Here is a 19,322-nt window from a genome sequence, read left to right as displayed (position 1 = left end):
CCCCACCCACCTCCTCTTACCTGCACGGGCTGCTCCTGTATGCTATAGTATCCATTGCAAGTAGGGATTTATTGATAGTATTTTGTTATTGCTTTTTACATGATTGGCTTTTGTCTGTTGCAATTTCAGGTAGTCGTCCAGCCTCATCGTGAAATAGTCCATTTTTTTGCACCCAGCTAACTTGGCAGTTTAATTATTGCAAGATGGGCAAGTGGTCACAATATAAAAAAATATACAGAAAAGAGTTGGAGTTGAATCCTGAACTAAAAAGATGGATTGCCCCTGTAAGGAAAGATGATAGCAAAGCAGCATGCAAGTACTGCCATGTAGACATCCGTGCCCATTAAAATGATTTGAAACATGCAGCAACCACGAAACACCGCTCATGCTGTAATGCAGCGAGCACATCTGTAGCATCCTTTGTACAACCTATCCCTTCCATATCTAACAATCAGAAAAGAAGAGAAATCAGAATTGCCATACAAACTGCTTGTTGTACATCCATTAATATTATAGATGGGTATGGTGAAATTTTGAAAGATGAATTCCCTGCCTTCCGAATCCACGCACCAAATGTACAGCACTAATTAATTCTCTGTTGGGCCCATATTTCAAAGAGGAGTTGCTGAAAGATATTGGAACATCACCATTTTCTTTATTGATTGATGAATCGACTGACATTGAAGTGAAAAAACTACTGTGCATTTGCATTAAATATTTCAGCAAAAAGCTAAACAAATTTGTAAGCACCTTCCTTGCCATGGTAGAATTAGATCAGGCCTGTTCCGAAGATATAGCAAATGCAGTCCTAGACTTGCTGGAAACTTGGCAGCAGAATTTTTAAACTTCCACCACAGTGACGATCAGGTCGGGCAAACTATTGCCAGAGTTCTTCTTGCTTTTAAAAATATATATATATTTGCCTATTTGCACAAAGCTATGTTTTAAACTGCTTATTTGCACGCTTTCAGCATTTGCACATGTTTGTGTTTTAAACTGCTTATTTAGCACGTTCTCAGCATTCCCGGTGTCCCCCTGGTCCGCCACGGCGTGTGTCGATTGAGCGGAGGGGTAAAAACACAGTTTGAGCAAAATCCACTCACTTCCTGAGCTCAGGGTCAGCGCTCCATGCTCTCTGCCCCCTTGTCGCGGTCCCGCCCACTTGCTGTATATCAGCTAGCGCGCAGCAGAATTTTTAAACTTCCACCACAGTGACGATCAGGTCGGGCAGACTATTGCCAGAGTTCTTCTTGCTTTTAAAAATATATATCTTTGCCTATTTGCACAAAGCTATGTTTTAAACGGTTTATTTGCACGCTCTCAGCATTTGCACATGTTTGTGTTTTAAATAGCTTATTTAGCACATTCTCAGCATTCCCGGTGTCCCCCTGGACCGCCACGGCGTGTGCCGATTGAGCGGAGGGGTAATAACACTGTTTGACCAAAATCCACTCACTTCCTGGAGCTCAGGGTCAGCGCTCCATGCTCTCTGCCCCCTTGTCGCGGTCCCGGCCACTTGCTGTATATCAGCTAGTGCGCCGAGCGGACGCGCGAAGCAGAATTTTTAAACTTCCACCACAGTGATGATCAGGTCGGGCAGACTATTGCCAGAGTTCTTCTTGATTTTAAAAATATATATCTTTGCCTATTTGCACAAAGCTATGTTTTAAACTGCTTAATTGCACGCTCTCAGCATTTGCACATGTTTGTGTTTTAAATTGCTTATTTAGCACGTTCTCAGCATTCCCGGTACCCCCCTGGTCCGCCACGGCGTGTGCGGATTGAGCGGAGGGGTAAAAACACAGTTTGACCAAAATCCACTCACTTCCTGGAGCTCAGGGTCAGCGCTCCATGCTCTCTGCCCTCTTGTCGCGGTCCCGCCCACTTGCTGTATATCAGCTAGTGCGCCGAGTGGACGCATGCAGCGGCGCGCCAAAGGCGCGCCAAATGCAAGCCCGTCTGCGCCCGTCCGCGCCTGGACGTCGCCAGTCGCTAGGGGACTCTGACTGGTTGGTGCTCCTTTCTTAATCCTTTTATAAAGTATCATACTGTGTGATAAACTCACCTCCCCCCTTTTAAACCATTTGCTACACAATGGCTCTAATTCAATATACGAGCCGTGAGCTCCGATCCTTAAACCCACTCCCCTGCCCTGCACCCATTGAAAATTTACCCTCTCAGCAAGAACTGAGTGACTCTATCTGTTTACTCTCATATAGACTTACTTGTTTGTACTGCAATGCCCGGTCCCTTTCCAAACATGCCCTTGAAGTCTGATCGCTACTTGACTCTGAGAAGCCAGATCTGCTTTTCATTACGGAAACCTGGCTGCAAGAGTCCTCGACTCCGGATATCCTGGTAACATTACCAGAGAACTCTAAGATATACAGGCTGGACCGCATTGGGAAAAGGGGTGGAGGCACTGCAATTGTCCATAAGGCACATATCAATGTCTATGTACTTGATTCCAACCTGGAAAAATGGGGAGAATTGTCTATTACTTCCATAACCATTAGAAACAACGAATCATTCAAGGTTGCCCTTGTTTATAGACCTCCAGGCGTGAAAGCTCAATTCACTGATAATCTTGTGGAAGCCATAGCACCACATGCCTTAGCCTCAGATAAATTTCTATTACTTGGTGACTTTAACTACCATATGGAACTCTCCCTTGATCCATATACCAGGGGCCTCACCTCAAGTCTTGTCTCTTTAGGCCTGAATCAACTGAAAACCGGACCTACTCATAGGGCAGGACACACATTAGATCTAATATGTATCAATTCTTTTGGGATCGGTATGAGCCAAGTCTTCCCAGTTCTAATTGTCGGACCATTATGTCATGGAATTCCATATCACAGGAACCTCGTCTAAAGTCGAAAGTATTAAAGAAGTACGACTGAGTCGGCCTTGGAACAAGATTAACCTTGATTCCTTCACAGCTCATTTTGTGCCCCCCTCTATTACTAAGCATACGGAGCCAAACACAGCAGCTTTGGATCTCGATGGTGCGATCTGTTCAGCCTTAGACCGCTCTGCACCCCTGAAAGAATCCAAGCCACTTTCTAAAATCTCCCCGTGGTTTACACCAAACCTGGAAGAAATTAAGCTTTCTGTTAGATTGGCCAAAAGGAAGTGGCGTAAAACTAAAGCCCAGCCTGATAAACAACATTACAAAGATTTACATAGACTCTACATGACAGAAATAGCCAAAGCGAAAACGGAATACTGGGGGCATAGGATCCATCAGGCAGCAAACTCACAGAAAGAGATGTTTAAAATAATAAAAGATTTTACTACTCCTCCGGCCTGCCAACCTTCACCGGTAACCTCACAGGAATGGGTTAATTCTGTATCCTCCTACTTCCATAACAAAATCAAGGAGATTCATAAATCCTTCCCTCAACCAATTATCCTCACCCAGACAACATCTCCATCAGCAGAAACCTTCATAGAATCTGGCACCAAAGCTATCGGTCTCAGTGAATTTTTACCCTGTTCCAAAAATGATGTTGACGCTGCCATACACAAGATAAAGTCAGGCTCCCCGAACGATCCAGCATCCTCCCAGGTCCTTCAAAAAATCGCCCCAGCTCTTATCCCGGTGCTAACAAAAATTCTGAATCTTTCTTTGTCCCACGCCTTGGTACCACTACACTGGATGGAGGCGATAATTAGACCTATCTTGAAAAAGCCTTCAGCTGACGCAAAACTTTTAAATTACCGCCCCATTTCTCTTTTGCCATTATTTGGTAAAATAATGGAATCCTTGGTAAATAAATAGCTGGGCTCCTACCTGGAGAAAAACAAGCTCTTGGATCCTACTCAGTCTGGCTTTAGGGCAGCTCACAGCACTGAGACTGTCCTGCTCGACATAGTAGACAAAGCTAGGATGGTCCTGCTAGATTTGTCAGCGGCCTTCGACACCATCTCTCATTATATAATGATTGAACGATTGGCAGAGATAGGTGTTGGAGGTCCCGCTTTACTCTCGCTTAAGAGCTATCTGTCCAATAGACGCTCGAGGGTCCAAGTGGGAAAACATCTCTCGGATTACCAAGAGAATGACAAAGGCGTACCTCAAGGTTCAATATTGAGCCCTACGCTCTTTAATCTATATGTATCCCCTTTGGCCAGAGTTATCCAAGCCTTTGGATTTGAACCTGTATCATATGCTCACGATACTCAGCTCTTGGTTAACATCGGTCCAGATCCTAATGAGACCAAATTAAGATTTAAAAAATGGATGATTGCAGTCCAGGATTGGATGTCTAGCAAGTTCCTGATGTTAAACACCAATAAAACCGAGATTGTACTCTTTAGAAAGGCCAACAGAATCTGGTCTGATGAATGGTGGCCAACTACTGTGGGCACTTGTCCCGTCCCGAAGACATCAGTTAGGAACTTAGGGGTTATTGTGCACAATAAATTGTCCATGGCTGAACACGTTAATAAAGTAACCGGCACCTGCTTTGGAATAATGCGCAGCCTAAAGAAAATATTTAAATGGATTCCCCTATCATCCTGTATGCCCCTAGTGCAAGGTCTTATCGTTAGTCGGATCGACTACGGGAACGCCCTACTAGCCTCCATTAATGAAAACCTTCTGGCAAAGCTTCAGGTGGTGCAAAATACGGCGGCCAGTCTGGTGCTCAATCTTCCACAACCGTACACCTTCTTTGCCATGCTTAAACACCTTGCATTGGCACCCAATTAAACAGCGAATAAAATTCAAGCTATGCTGCCTAGTTCACAGAAACATCAATGGTCTAGGACCATCCTATCTGGGTAACAAACTTAAACTCTAGAACAGGGCCCGAACGCTCAGATCATCTAATCAACAACTCCTAATGGTCCCTAAAGTCTGCACCGTCCGAAATGGCGATAGAGCCTTTTGTAAAACTGCTCCAGAGGCCTGGAATGCCCTCCTGCTTTGTCTTAGGACCGAACACAACCACGTAAGATTCCCGAAAAACTGAAAACCTGGCTGTACTAATCTCTGCCTAACGCCTCTGCAATGGATCTGCTAGCGCTCTGACACCTTCGGGTGATTTATGCGCTATATAAACGTTAAATAACATAACATAACATTAAGATTAAAAATGTAATTGGCATAGGTACAGATGGGGCGAGTGCCATGTGTGGGAAGCACCACTCAACATTCACCTTGTTCCGAGATAAACAACCATCCTTGCAACTCGTGCACTGTATTTGCCACTCCCTTGACATCATTGCTATGAAAGCAATATGGAGCATTCCTAGCAATATAGAATTATGATCTGTGAAACTTACAACTGGTTTTCCCACTCAGCAAAACGCCAGTCTGACTATAAGGAGCTGTATCCGACATTGGACGGAGGCATGCCCCTGAAATTAATTTCTCCTTGTGAAACATGGTGGCTAGTGATGGCAGATTATGTAGATCGTTTACTAGAACAATATGATGCCTTAAAATTACACTTTTGCACAGCATCCTATGTGGAACACTACTATGCAGCAAGGATGCTCCAAGAAATGTATCAAGATGAGATAAATCTACTTTACCTCACTTTCTTAAAGCCAGTGCTCCAAGAAATAAAGGTTGTTAACAAAATATTTCAGCTAGAATCTGGGGATGCACTCCACATCTTCTGTGATCTATATACTCTGTACTTGTCCACTCTTAAGAGGATACTAAAACCAAGTGTTTTCACATGTAATAAACAGGAGCAGTTGCAGAGCCTAGACTTACAAAGTTCTGCCTTTTATCTTTCACAGGATGATGCGGATCTTGGGCTCACTTTCCATAACAAGCTGGAAGAAAGTAAACTCCCCTCTGTGTCAAAGGAAGGCATTGTGACAAGGGGCCTGGAGTTCATAAAAGTGTTGGTGTCTGAATATAAAGCTAGTCTCCCCGAATCTCTCAGCATGCTTAGAAAGTTACAAAGTTTGAGTCCTCAAAAAGTACTTGCCAATCCCAAACCACCTGTAACAGATTTGCCAGAAGCCTTTTTCACTTGTCCATTGGACGTCCTGTAGTCACAATGGAGAACTATGGGGCATATTACCAAGGGCACTATCGCCGCTTTAGCGGGGAAAATCCCCGCTAAAGCGGCGATAAGATTATCGCACTATTAGCAAGCTGCCGCTAACTAGTGTTAGCGACAGTTCCCATGCGTTAGCAAGGAAAAAAAATATCGCAATGCGCGGAAGCGATAAATATCGCTAATGATATGCGAGGTAGGCGTACCCTCGCTAAATTCCACTAAATAAGTCGCTAACACGCTAGTGCACTATTATCAACTATCGCCTAGACATGCTTAGCGACAAAAAAATTCCCGCTAACGCCTCTTAGCTGGAGATAAATAAGAACTGCTAAAAGCAGTTCTAAAAATGCAAAACTGGAGATAAAAAGACCATAGAAAAGGAGACCTAGCCAAGCCCAGCCCCACCACAAAGCTGAGGACCTGCAGACGCCATGGAGGCAGTAATCATACAGCTTGGAGTCCCACAAAGGCCACAGCCACCACCGCCACCACCGCCTCCACCACCACCGCCTCCAGGACCACCACCAAGGCAGCGCCAAAGACGACGGCGGCCAATGCGCACTTGACTTGTCCTTGGAGATCCACAACCACAGGATATCATAGCCCACTACAGGCTCAAACGGACATCCATTTACTTTATACTGAACCACATAGGCCACAGGCTCACACCACCAACCCAGTGGATAACCAATATACCCCGCAAACAAAGCTACTGGCTGTGCTGCATTTCCTGGCCTCCGGGACTTTTCTACCTACAACATCCAGAGTGGGTGGTGTCTCACAGGCAGCCGTTTCTAGATTCCTCCCAATTGTGTTGGATGGCATAATCAGCCTGATACCCCAGGAACTAAACTTCCCCAATACTGTGCGTGAACAGCTCCTGGTCAAGCAGGGTTTCTACGCCATAGCTGGAATCCCACAAGTACTGAGTGCAATAGACTGCACACATATCCGATTTGTGCCACCTGCGGACAGGGCACACATATATAGAAACAGAAAGCACACGCACTCAATGAATGTGCAGGCAATAGTGGACCACCGTGGAATGTTCACAAATGTCATAGCAAAGTTCCCAGGGAGTGTGCATGATTCGTGTATATTTTCCAGCAGTCAGTCATCAACCAGTGCTTCCTGGATGGAACATATGGGAATGCAGTCCTAGTTGGTAAGTAGTAATCCAACATACCACTTGCATCTACAGCACATACATGCAAAACAGAAATCTACCAATATCAATGTCACTGTATCACATACAAGGGGGCACATTTACAATAACTGGCGCATTCCTGCTAATCAGCAAGGATGCGCCAGTTATTGTGCGCCACAGCTCCGCCATCATGAATGGGTGCCATTTACAATGCGGTGCACTATGGTGCCAAAACGGCACAGATGCGTGATGCATCTGTGCCGTAAAAGTGACGCATTGCTGGAATTGCGTTACAAGCACAACGCAGATCCAGCAATGCTCTGGGTGCCCTATCTTGTTAATGCTGCGTCAATCCTCATGCCTGCTTCAGGCAGGCGCAGGGTTTTGACGCAACATGGGCCTAAAAGTGACTGAGTGAAATCTTTTAGATTTCACTCTGCTACTTTTAGGAGGTGTTCCAGCGGCGGAACGCCCCCCCTGCACAGGAACGCCTACAGTGGTGCAGGCCATTACAACGTGCCGCATCTCCCAGATGCGTCACGCTGTAAGTACCCCTGCACAAAAGTGACGCTACAGTTGCTGTAAATGAGATGCAAGGGGCTCGTAAATCTGCCCCAAGATGTCCAAAAACATCACCCCACACCAGACACATTCACACCATGAACTGTGGGCACTGTAGCCAGATACATAGACCAAAATCACTGCAAGTTGTACATCCCTTTCCCCCTCCCCAAAGTTGCAAGATGTGTGAAACATGCATGTGTGACGGAGAAACATCACTCACAAGCAAACTTGCAACACAACTCCCACTGTGCATGTCCTGTGCTGGACAGGCATGATGAATACCACAGGAGAGACTGACATGTTGCCATTTAGTGTGCTAGTGTAGTACTGCTGCATGTCACTTACCGTCAGTGACCCAGTAGCACACTACAATGTGTGCAAAATTGCTAAGGCTGTATGGAGGACGCCGACACATGTGAGGCAGATGCAGACTACCTGGTACACCTCTAGGTATATGGAGACTGACCCTCAAATATGGAGCTGATACAGGACTGTTCCCTCATTACATTGTTATTTTACCTATTCACAACATAACCCAGTAATACTGCAATCTACGGCAGTACATACTTGAAAAACAAGAGACGTCAGTGGATAATACAGTACGGGCATGCACAAAAACAAAAGGTTCATACCTCATATTATTTCTTGCATAATAAAATAGGTGTCGCATCAACCACGGTTTACAATTACCTATGGAAAGTATGACGCGTGGAAGAATGTTTGGTGACACTTGCAGGTGAAGGAGGAGAAAGGAAACTCAGCAGTGGACCCCAGTTGTACTTGGGTTGAGACGTCCTCGGCAGTTCTTCAGGATACGTTGACAGGGCCCTTACAGTAATCCAAGTCATCCAGCCAGCACTCCATACCTGGCTACGCCCTACTATCCCATGTAAATAAGATGTGGCGCATATGCAGTCTGAGAGCAATTCTGATCAACCTGACCACTCTCCCCTTAATGTGCAGAGTATGAGGAAGTAGTCAAACCAGAGGTGTACATGGCAACTGCAAACCCATTGTGGTGTGCAAGTATCTCAACACTACCTCCCAGTATAGATGACCAGGAATACAGCCCCAGGACAAAGTAATAAAGACTGCCCCGGATTGTTCACAGCACTTGCATCGATCATTTCCCCTGAGACCCAATCTATGGAGCTCAATGGGTGGGTGGCATGTTTGGTGCCCAGTTTGTAAATTTATGAGCACAAAGTTGCCATTAGGGGTGAGGCAGCTCGTCAGCTGGCACACTTTGCCGGTGCTAGTGCACTGCATCCGCCAGGCCAGGCCCCAGCAATAACCACCTCAAGTGCATCCTGCTCAACACCCACTCTGCTTGTCATTCCCCATGCTGCCACCCGTGTCACACCGCGCCCTGGATCCTATTGGCTGTCCTCGCCGCACGCCTCCCAGCTGACCCCTCCTCCCCTGATATTGCAGCCGCTGCGAAGTGGAGACAGCAACCCTTGACCCTTGGATAGGCCGGTTACCCACTGCTGAAGCTCCACCTGCCCTGTCCGCTCTTCCAGCTTTGACCCTATCTCATATCGACGGTGATTCACCTGTGTCATTGCTGCCTGGCCCCCCTTGAGTGCCTGTGCCCCTTGCCTTCTGGGTCCCCTTGTGCCTGCCCTCATCCCTTCTGATTTAGTACCCCGTGTGAGTGTTGAGTGGTATTAATTTTCATACAATATTGCAAGTTTACAGTTGTGCAGCCGAGGCACCGCTGTAGTGCCGAAGGCGCAACAAAGGTAAGCCCATCTGCGCCCGTCCGCGCATGGACAGCGCCCAGCGCCAGGACCCCTGGCCCTCAACTATACCAGGCCACCGGTCTGAACTACGATGCTTCCACCCTCCACGCACTCAACGCCGTTTGGAACACCACCTGCCACCAAGCCAGCCAAAAATGCACACACAGAACCTTCACCTGCCAACCCTGCAAGTTCACCTGCCTCCGGACCAGCACTGCATCCGCCAGGCCAGGCCCCAGCAATAACCACCTCAAGTGCATCCTGCTCAACACCCACTCTGTACCCAGGCACACTGTTGAACTCTGGAACCTCGTCGACACAACATCACCAGATGTTGCCATGCTCACATAAAACTGGATGAATGCCTCCTCTGCCCCCCACATCGCCATAGCCATTCTGGATGGCTCCAACACCACCCTAAGAGGCACTCTCATCTACAGAGCCCTGTGACCACGCACACAATTCAGCAAACCCAACGCAGACTTTGTCAGCTCGCAGGGCCTAACCCCCTCAGACTACATCCTCCTTGGGGACCTCAACTTCCAACGGGAGAACAATATGACTAAAACACCACCACCACCCTGCTGGACAACCTTGCCAACCTCGGACTCAAGCAAGTGGTGAACACCCCCACCCACTACGCCGGCCACACGCTTGACCCCGTCTCCTCCTCCAGCAAGCACATCTCCTTCAGCCACTCCACCGTACTACACCGGACAGATCACAGCTGCTTCCACTTCTACTTCAGGAGAACCACGACCCACCACCACCTGCTACAGGTTCCCCATAGAAGCTGGAGCAAGATCACTGCTGACCAGCTCACCACTTCACTTAGCTAGAACCCTCCCACCAACACGACGGACACCAACGAAGCTGCCCGCAACCTCACACAGTGGCTCAAAAACTTTGCAAATGAGCTTGCACTGCTGAAGTATCCTCTCAGCAGACCTGGCAGCAACAAATCCTCGTTGTACAACAACATGAAAATCCAAAGAAAACATGCAGCACCCTCGAGAAAGCCTGGCGCAGTGACCAGTAAACAGGAAACATGACAGCCCTCAAGAACGCAGTCTGCGAACAACACAAGCTTATCCCAAACACCAAAAGGACAACAGTCAGAGAACTACTAGACAAAAACACCCACAACAGCAAAGAACTCTTCAGCATCGTCAAAGAGCTCACCAACCACTACGCCTGCAACAACGACATCACACCCTCGCAAGACCTCTGCGACTCACTTGCCTCGTTCTTCCACCGCAAGATCGCCGACATACACAACAGCTTCAGCACACAGAAAACGCAGCAAACCACCAAACATGCGCCACCCACCACCATCCTCTGCACCTGGACATCGGTCAGCTCCGAAGACACCACCCGCATGATGAACACCATACACTCCCGCTTGCCAACCAACCCCTGTCCACAACACATATTTAACAAAGCCTACTCCATCATCGCACCCCCAACTCCGGGACATCATTAACAGCTCCCTCGCATCCGCCACCTTCCTTGAGATCTGGAAACATGCTGAGCTCAGCGCCCTCCTGGAGAAACCCATTGCGGAGCCCACGGACCTCAAGAACTCCTGCACCATCTTGCACCTCCCTTTTACTGCCAAACTCATTGAGAAGACTGTCAACAAACAACTCTCTGCCTTCCTCGCGAGTAACGGATCCCTAGACCCCTCGCAGTCCCGTTTGCAAGCTAACCACAGCACAGCAACACCCTCATCGCAGCTATCGATGACATCAGGTCCCTGCTCCACAACGGGGAAACAGCTGCCCCTATCCTCCTGGCCCTCTCGGCAGCCTTCAACACCGTATGCCACAGCACACTGATACTGTGCCTCAGCAACACCGGAATCCAAGGGATGGCCTTGGAGTGGATCATATTGTTCCTTGCCGGAATAATCCAGAGAGTCCGCCTCCCCCCCTTACGATCCATGGCCAGCGAAGTCATCAGCGGCGTCCATCAAGGATCCTCACTCAACCCCACCCACTTCAACGTCAACATGAGCCCCCTCGTAGCCATCGCACGCCAACACAACATAAACAGCATCTCCTATACCCAGCTGATCCTCTCACTCACCAACGACCATGCCAATGCCAGAGCCAGGTACCAGGAAGGAATGAAAGACGTTGCAGAATGGATGAAGCTTAGCCGTCTCAAACTGAACTCAGACAAGACGGGAGTCCACATCCAGGGACACTCCCCCTCTGCCTGGGATGGCTCCTGGTGGCCTCCTGCACTGGGCACCGCCCCCAAGCCCACGGACAATGCACGCAACCTGTGCGTCATCCTGGACTCCTCCCTCACGATGACTATAAGCAAGTCAACGCCGTCATGTCATCCTGTTTCAACACCCTGCACATGCTCAAAAATATCTTCCGGTACATGGTCAGCCAGGCCCTCGTCAACAGCCGACTGGACTACGGGAACACCCTCCACGCTGGAACCACAGTCAAACTCCTGACAAAACTCAAGCCCATACCGAACGCTTGTGCACGACTCATCTTGGACATCCCCCGTCACAGCCACATCTCTGCCCATCTGTGAGACCTGTACTGCCAACCCGTCAACAAGAGGATCAGGTTCAGACTCCTCACCCAGGCACACAAGTCTCTCCACCACATGTTCCCCAAATACCTCAACAGCCGTCTCACATTCTACACACCCACACGCCAGCTCCGATCTGCCAGCCTGGCCTTTGCCACCGTCCTACAAAATTGCTGAGCCACCGCCGGAGGAAGATGCTCCTCCTACCTGGCAGCCAAGACATTGAACTCCCTCCCCACCCACCGATGGCTGACACAGGACCTTCTCTCCTTCAGGAAACAACTCAAGAGATGGCTCTTGGAGCAGTAGTGGCTCCCCCTCCTCCCAGCGCCTTGAGACCCTAATGGGTGAGTAGCGCACTCTACAAATTTTTTTGATTGACGTTCACCAACTCCTCCTCAGATACAGGCTGATGCAATAGGTTATTCCATTTGTGTAAGCCTTTGTCTGTCCCCCTGCCCGTCTCCTCCTGCACCGCCTACTAAAGGTAGGAAATTAATTACATCATTGAGGGAAAGACAAGGAGCAACTGCAGGGCCTGTAGTGTTGGTGGTTCTGAGGGGGGAGTCTGGGTATTGATCGTGTATAGGCCGCTGTAGGCAAAAGCAGGAATAGTGAAAAAGGGGAGAGGGTGTTTGGATATAGCCTAAGTCATTGTCTGTCATGTAGTGCCCTTCAGGAAATAAGTCCCCCATCTGCACAATGCTAACCTCACGGAGAGACCGCAAAGGACCCTAATCCTGTGTAACGGACAGTGCTGCGTCACATGGCAGGGGGAGTGCAGGTGCATATGAAGTTACATTATTCTGCTTAGCAATCACGTGACACACTGCTATAGTGGTGTGTATTGTCTTCATACCTGTTTTTTGTGTATGACTGTTCACATGTGTGAGTACGCTCAATAGTGGGGTAGGACATGTATCCCTGTCTACTACGGCTACATGAGGCGGAAAGGCATGTGGTAATACCCAGTTCTATGCATACTGTGTTTGGCCACAAAGGTAGTAGACATACAAATGTATGGAACTTGAAACCACCCTTCTCACATGGCAATGTCAGTGCTTGCTCCAATGGCAGTACCTACTGTGAGTACATGTTGTTTTTGTGTGTAGACATCATAGCTGCCCTGGCATTGTCAGTGAACCATGGTGCCAACTCATTGTGTGCCAATGTGAAGCAGGTGTATAGTCGTCTGTAGGCAATGTCAATGTCTGGAACCAACATGCTTTCACAACCATGTAAACCGCAACAAAATGTGCTTTTCATCCCACTGCCTCTGGGCCACTGTTTGATTGGTCATGCATGGTGTTACAAGTAGACATGGCATGTGAAAAGTGTCACTATGTTGGTAGGACCATGGAAATGGGCACAAGCAAAAACCATTCCATGGTAGTCATGTCAGTGAAGAATGCTACCTGGAAGTGGAGTGCCTATTGTGTGTGAGCAATGTCCAATTTGCTTCACGTGCTGTACCATGAGCACGTCACACAATAATGGTACCCCTGTATTCCCAAATCCTACTAAGTGTATGTACAGATAATCTGGGATGAGGAACTTTTTGCTAAGTGTCCCTCAATGTAGATAAATGAATACCTACAGCCAATGATGTCATGTGAGATCCTGGCCCACTGCTGTTGCAACTCAGGAAACATGCAGTGTAATTTCCATCAATGATGTTGAGTGTGGATACACATCCTCAACATCTTTGCATGGCACTCTATCACATTTAGCATGTGCTATCAAGTCCTAAATACATTGCTAGACCATCCCTCCTTGTCGCACATGATCCAAACTTGTAAACCCCTAGCCACCAGGTACAGCATTGAGGATTACAGGGCTGGAATAATTAACAAGCAATGTCTTTGCAATGTGCATCTCACGTCGCCTTGTGTCCTTTGTGTATGGTGTTGCATACAGAATCATGGAAGCTAATGTGTAGAATATTCAGCTTGTGGAAGGACTGGTCTCTAGCCAGTTGTGTGACCGTAATCAACTGTGTCATGTCATTGTTACTGTGTCCACCATATGAAGTTTACTTGTCTACATTTCACCAATGCTGACATACATGTACAAACGTGGCAGCCCTGCTCTGCAGTTCATTGGCTGTGTACCCAATGCTCTGATGGTGTGTATGACTTGTATGTTCCTTAAGAAGTGGCCCGGACTGTGTGTAGACAGGTGCCAAGGTGATGGCCCGAGCTGTGCATACTGCCAAATCCAAGGTGTTGCCTGCATTGTGGATCAGTGTGGTGATGGCGGTGGTCAGCCTAATGTCAGAGATGTGATATGGCACCCGGTGCGTGGTATCTGTGTCGATGTGGAAGGCTGTCTGAGCGCTGACCTCCGCACCTAATCCCCCATAGTAATCCTAGGATTGATGCCTCCTGACTCCACAACCATAGCCACAGGAGCGGGGGGCGGCCTGTCGCAGAGGGGCACCGAGACTTGCCCAGAGAGTGGCAGCCGCACTAACTGCGTGATGGAGTGGGGTACCAGCTGCCACCCATATTCATATGGTGCCGGGGCAAAGTCTTGGTTATGGTTGTGCCCAGCTGTGACGCCGCTAATATAGGAGTGCTGACCTGTGGCTTTGCTCCCGGCTGCCTGGGGAGCGCTGGCACCCTCACATGACAGGGTGGGGGGTCAGTGTGATGCGGCCGACAGCAGGAATGGCGCCTTGATAGCGAAAATTGGAGCACACACACCCGGGGCTATGTGTGCAGCCACTCTGGCCTTTGTAAATAGAGGTGGGACCTGATGTGGATCACAGCTCTGGGAATGCTGACTGTGGAGCCTTGATCGCACGGCGGTTGCGCAGCCCCAGCAGGGAGGGCAACGAGAGGACGGGGGCTCCGAGAGACACCCTCCCGCACTGACAGTGACTTGACCCCCGGCACGGCAGAGATACGGGCAGGGCCTGAGGTGACTGGTGCGGCTGGCCACGAGCTGGGGATGCGCTGGTGAAGGGAGCGGCAGGCGGTTGCCCTAAAGAGCGAAGCAAGCCCACTGCGAACTACACCGCTCGGCCCTCCATGAGATATGCCCCGCGAACGTTGCAGAGGCTCCCCCGGTGACTACAGTGGGGCGCATCTGAAGCCTGCTACTGACGGCCCTTGCCCTGAAACTGCAGATCATGACTGTGGAGGCAGAGCAGGTGGGGTTTGGACTTATTGTAGGGCAAAGCGAGCTGGGCTGTAGACTTGCGCCTGGGTGGGAGCCCCCCCTGCACCAATGTAACTGAGTCAAAGCTGTGCAGGTTGGAGGTTGACGGACCCTCGAGAAGCTGCAGACCCTACCCCCACCTCTAGCAATATTGGAGCGGTGTGAACGCACGGCGGATTGAGGGATGGATAGGCTGGTGATGGCACTGGACTGCCCTGTTGATTAGTGCGTGGACTGAGCGCAAATTGCAAACTGGCGCAAAGGATGCAGAGCCAGCGACGGCCACGGATAGAGGTGCGGGAAGTTCCTTGAGGAAGTTAGACCTCCCAGTGGTGGCGGGCTGCTGCAATCTGCACTGCAGAGAGGTTGTGTGCACACCCGGAACTGGCCACTGAGCGAGGGAGTACCAGTGGTAGAGCTGCGGAGCGGGCCCCACAGCTGTGGACGCAAGCGTAGGGGCCAGTGCAGAATGACCTTGCTCGTGAGGAGGCCGGGAGGGCTCAATAAGACGCACGGGAGGTGCAGCTTAACAGGACTGCGCAGTGGGTGTGAGCAGACGGGGGTGCAGGATCGGAGTACATCTCCAGCTGCAACCATGGCCCAGCCCCGAGGTTGGAAGGAGGGGGACTCACCGCCGTCCGACGCAGAATCCCTACCAGTGGAAGACTGGGTTGAACCGGAATTGCTGCAGAATGCCTGTATCCTGCAGCAATTTTACAAGATCCTGGTGGCCATCACGGACACACGCACTGCTCCTCAGCAGGACATTGCACAAGTTGCGACTGTATTAGGCCTACCAATCAAAAATCGCAGACCCAGTAAAACCGTCGGAAGTTACACTTCAGGAGGTTGGCACAGCGCAGACAGCACCATCTGCATCAATGGAAGGGCTCTTGGACCATCTCTCAGTAGTGGAGCTGAGGATGCACTGGTTACCACACACAATAATCAAATGACATGACTAGTAAGTTTGTGGATTTAGGCATCGTTCCCGCCAAGAGGGACATACGTCACGTCACATTGGAAGGCAGCGGCTGGCCTCAGCTTCGTTAGGTGGAAGGCAGCGATACTCAAATGGGCGGGGAGTGAGAGCTCCATCAGAATTTTGCTGGCGCATACCTCCCATTAAGAAAAAGTGCCTGAAGCTTCACGTACATGGGAGGCCCTGGTGGCGGAACTCTGGATAATAGACAGGGAGGAGGATAGCAGTTCTGAGTCCTCAGTGGGGGTGGGACATGCATGAGTAGCTCCATTCGGATAGAGAGGGAGTAGCACAGTTAGAGGCTCCCGCAGCATAGGAGGTTATAGAGAACAAGACTATACAGCGTACGCTGACTCATTGGTACATGACACATATCAGTTGTGATTTAGCAACACATAGATTTTACACTACTGCACCAGCGGCTGGGGTGGGGGGATGGGAGTTGATGGTCAATGTGCATGCCCAACGATGGGGCGTTGTTTAAGAATCATGAACCAGTATACATGCTCGATTGTGGTTCATTGATGGGCTGGGCATGATAGCATTCAAATTGAGGGGGGTTAATATGCATTACTTATTGCATTCTTGTCCAGTCTTAACTTGGAAAGTGGATTGCCTGAATTCATTAAGGCCCTTCGTTTTGTTTAGTATGTATTTAAGAATAATAAAAAGTCTCATTACAATAAGAATTTAAGCATAAGATATGTGATATTGCTACATTTATCATGTCGGCTGAGCACTCATGCCATTTAGTTTTGAGTCCAGGACAGGTAGGAGCACACAGTACAGGTAGTGGATGGTGTTGCACATGCTGGAGTTGATGTCGTCGTTCAACCCAACAAGGCCCCAATGGTCCATGCATGTAACGGGTAGCTGACTGGTGATTTGTTTCAGACCATGACCATGAGAAGCATGCGTTGTGTTCTGCAGCAGGATTGCTGAATGCTGGCGCACAGTAGGTCAAGTGTGTGTTGTGTGTAGTCATGCCACCTATATAGCTAAGGTAAATTACAGTGCAGTAGGTGGATCACTGTCTGTGGCAGATGGGAAAAGAGCCACACATGCAACTCCTCTGCACACTAAAATGATGTTGGATGGAGTCACAGCAGTGAGCCTTAATCACATGCTAACATGCACTACAGCCTTCTGCTTAAACACATGGGCAACTTGATATACAACAAGACATCCATCCCAACACACAAATCCATGCTCATCAACAACACATCCAGCACAACCAATGACTAATTCCGCTTTCCCTTGTATGTCACAGGGGACCAAGGATATGAACTGGGAGCATGGATGATGACACCAGTACGTCACCCCACCACCCCTAGCCAGAGACAGTACAATGCGGCACAGATACGCACAAGGTCCATTGTAGAGCGGACATTTGGTGTCTTGAAGTCCAGGTTCCGGTGCTTGGATACCACAGGTGGCAGCTTGCTGTATAGTTCCGAATTGGTGAACAAAATTATCCTGGCATGTTGTGTGTTACACAACATATGTGTCCGTACCAAAGCACCATGGATCCAAGTGTCAGAACCACCTGATGAAGATGAGGAAGAAGAAGAGGCTGGTGCTGTGCACCCCACACCAAATGCTGCTGGACTTGCACGGAGGAACCGCATCATCAACAATTATTTTGCTTGAGTCAGTCACGTGTTGTCTGTGAAATAAAATTCTCAAAAAAATAACATCTTTATGTATTACTGTCTGCCATGGGCACTGTACCCATCAAACTGTTACGTGTCCCAATGAGTGGTCAGATGAGGCCATGATCAATGGAGGGTGGGAATGTGTACGCAATACAGTTATGCCCTGCACGGTCTCAAATGTATGAAACTCTACTTGTCAAGGTACTATGTAGACTACACTATGTCAAATGGTTGTGTCACATGGTGCAAATACTAGCAAACTAGGGTGCTGTTTGTGATGAGGATGACATTCCTATTCTGACTCCATTTCCCAAATCCATGTATAACGGATTGGGTATGTTGTGGGAATCACACTAATCAGGAGTGTGTGAAATGGTGTGCATGATGCCAATAGTCATTGCAACATCCCAATACACAATGGTGCCAATCATCAAGACACTTGTCCAAACCATGTCCGTCGTAGCAGCAGTAAACTGACACTTAAGATGTGTACAATGTTCCTGATTACCAGCCAGTTTTTTTTCCCCATGGAAGCACGCACAAGATGTGCCGTATAAATAACCAGGGCCCGTATAAGATACATATCCTGAATATTACCAAGCTCATTGTTGACGTATTATGTCAAGTACATATCTGCACAGATGGCCATACTGTCAATGAGGTTCCTGAACATATGCCTCAATGATGCATGTGTGGAATGTGATTAGAGCAGCAAATAGGGCATGTAATGGCCCAAAATGTTGCTATGGGCGGTTAAAAGTGGCGCCATATGGACAGGGGAAAGGGCCTATAATTTAGACCACTTTAAAAGTAATGGGACAAATTTGAGTAACAAGTTGATGTTGCGTCTAATGTGGGTACAACATTAGTATGTCTGTCACAAGACATCAGCCTGGAAACAACAACCACCTACAGATCCACAAGGCCAAACATCACTATGCTGAGCGGATACTTTGCAGAACGGATGGACCATAACCATCACCAAGACATGCATAACAGCAACATCCTAAATATTTTACATGGCTGGGTGAAGACACCTCCTACAGCTGGACAGACAAGTATATGTGGATACACACTGACCCCTGGGTCATTCATAGATACCAGTTAGGCACATCTGTCATTGCATTTCAACCACTACGTGACATCGTAACATCTACATCTGACATTACACATGCAGGTGCACACACCGCGAAGTTTACAGAAAGTGATGGACCTATGTCACGTGTTCACCATGGGGGAGTAGCACATGTAAGACAAGGCTATCATCACTCATGGACCACTTGTGGACAAATGCCAACATAACGAGGCATGTGTGGTGGCTAAGTGTACAAATAGTCCAGACGTGCTTGGGGCTGCCCGGAGCTACCTTCCTACTTGTACCTACACATGTAGGATGCAGAGCTGCTGCCCATGTTGGTAAGTTGTGGCCCAACTACACACCTGCTGCTGCCCTTCCCCAAATCTGATGTTGATGAAAGGCATGCT

General features: G+C 48.7%; 1 pseudogene; it reads left to right on the top strand.

Moving 5' to 3' along the window:
* The first annotated feature begins 203 nt into the window (after nucleotides 1-203).
* On the top strand, nucleotides 204-6,018 carry LOC147727699 (uncharacterized; annotated as a pseudogene).
* Nucleotides 6,019-19,322: the final 13,304 nt, after the last annotated feature.

This window comes from Lissotriton vulgaris, chromosome 3_1 (assembly GCF_964263255.1).
Source record: "Lissotriton vulgaris chromosome 3_1, aLisVul1.2, whole genome shotgun sequence".
NCBI lineage: Eukaryota > Metazoa > Chordata > Amphibia > Caudata > Salamandridae > Lissotriton > Lissotriton vulgaris.
This window is presented reverse-complemented; position numbering and strand designations above follow the sequence as displayed.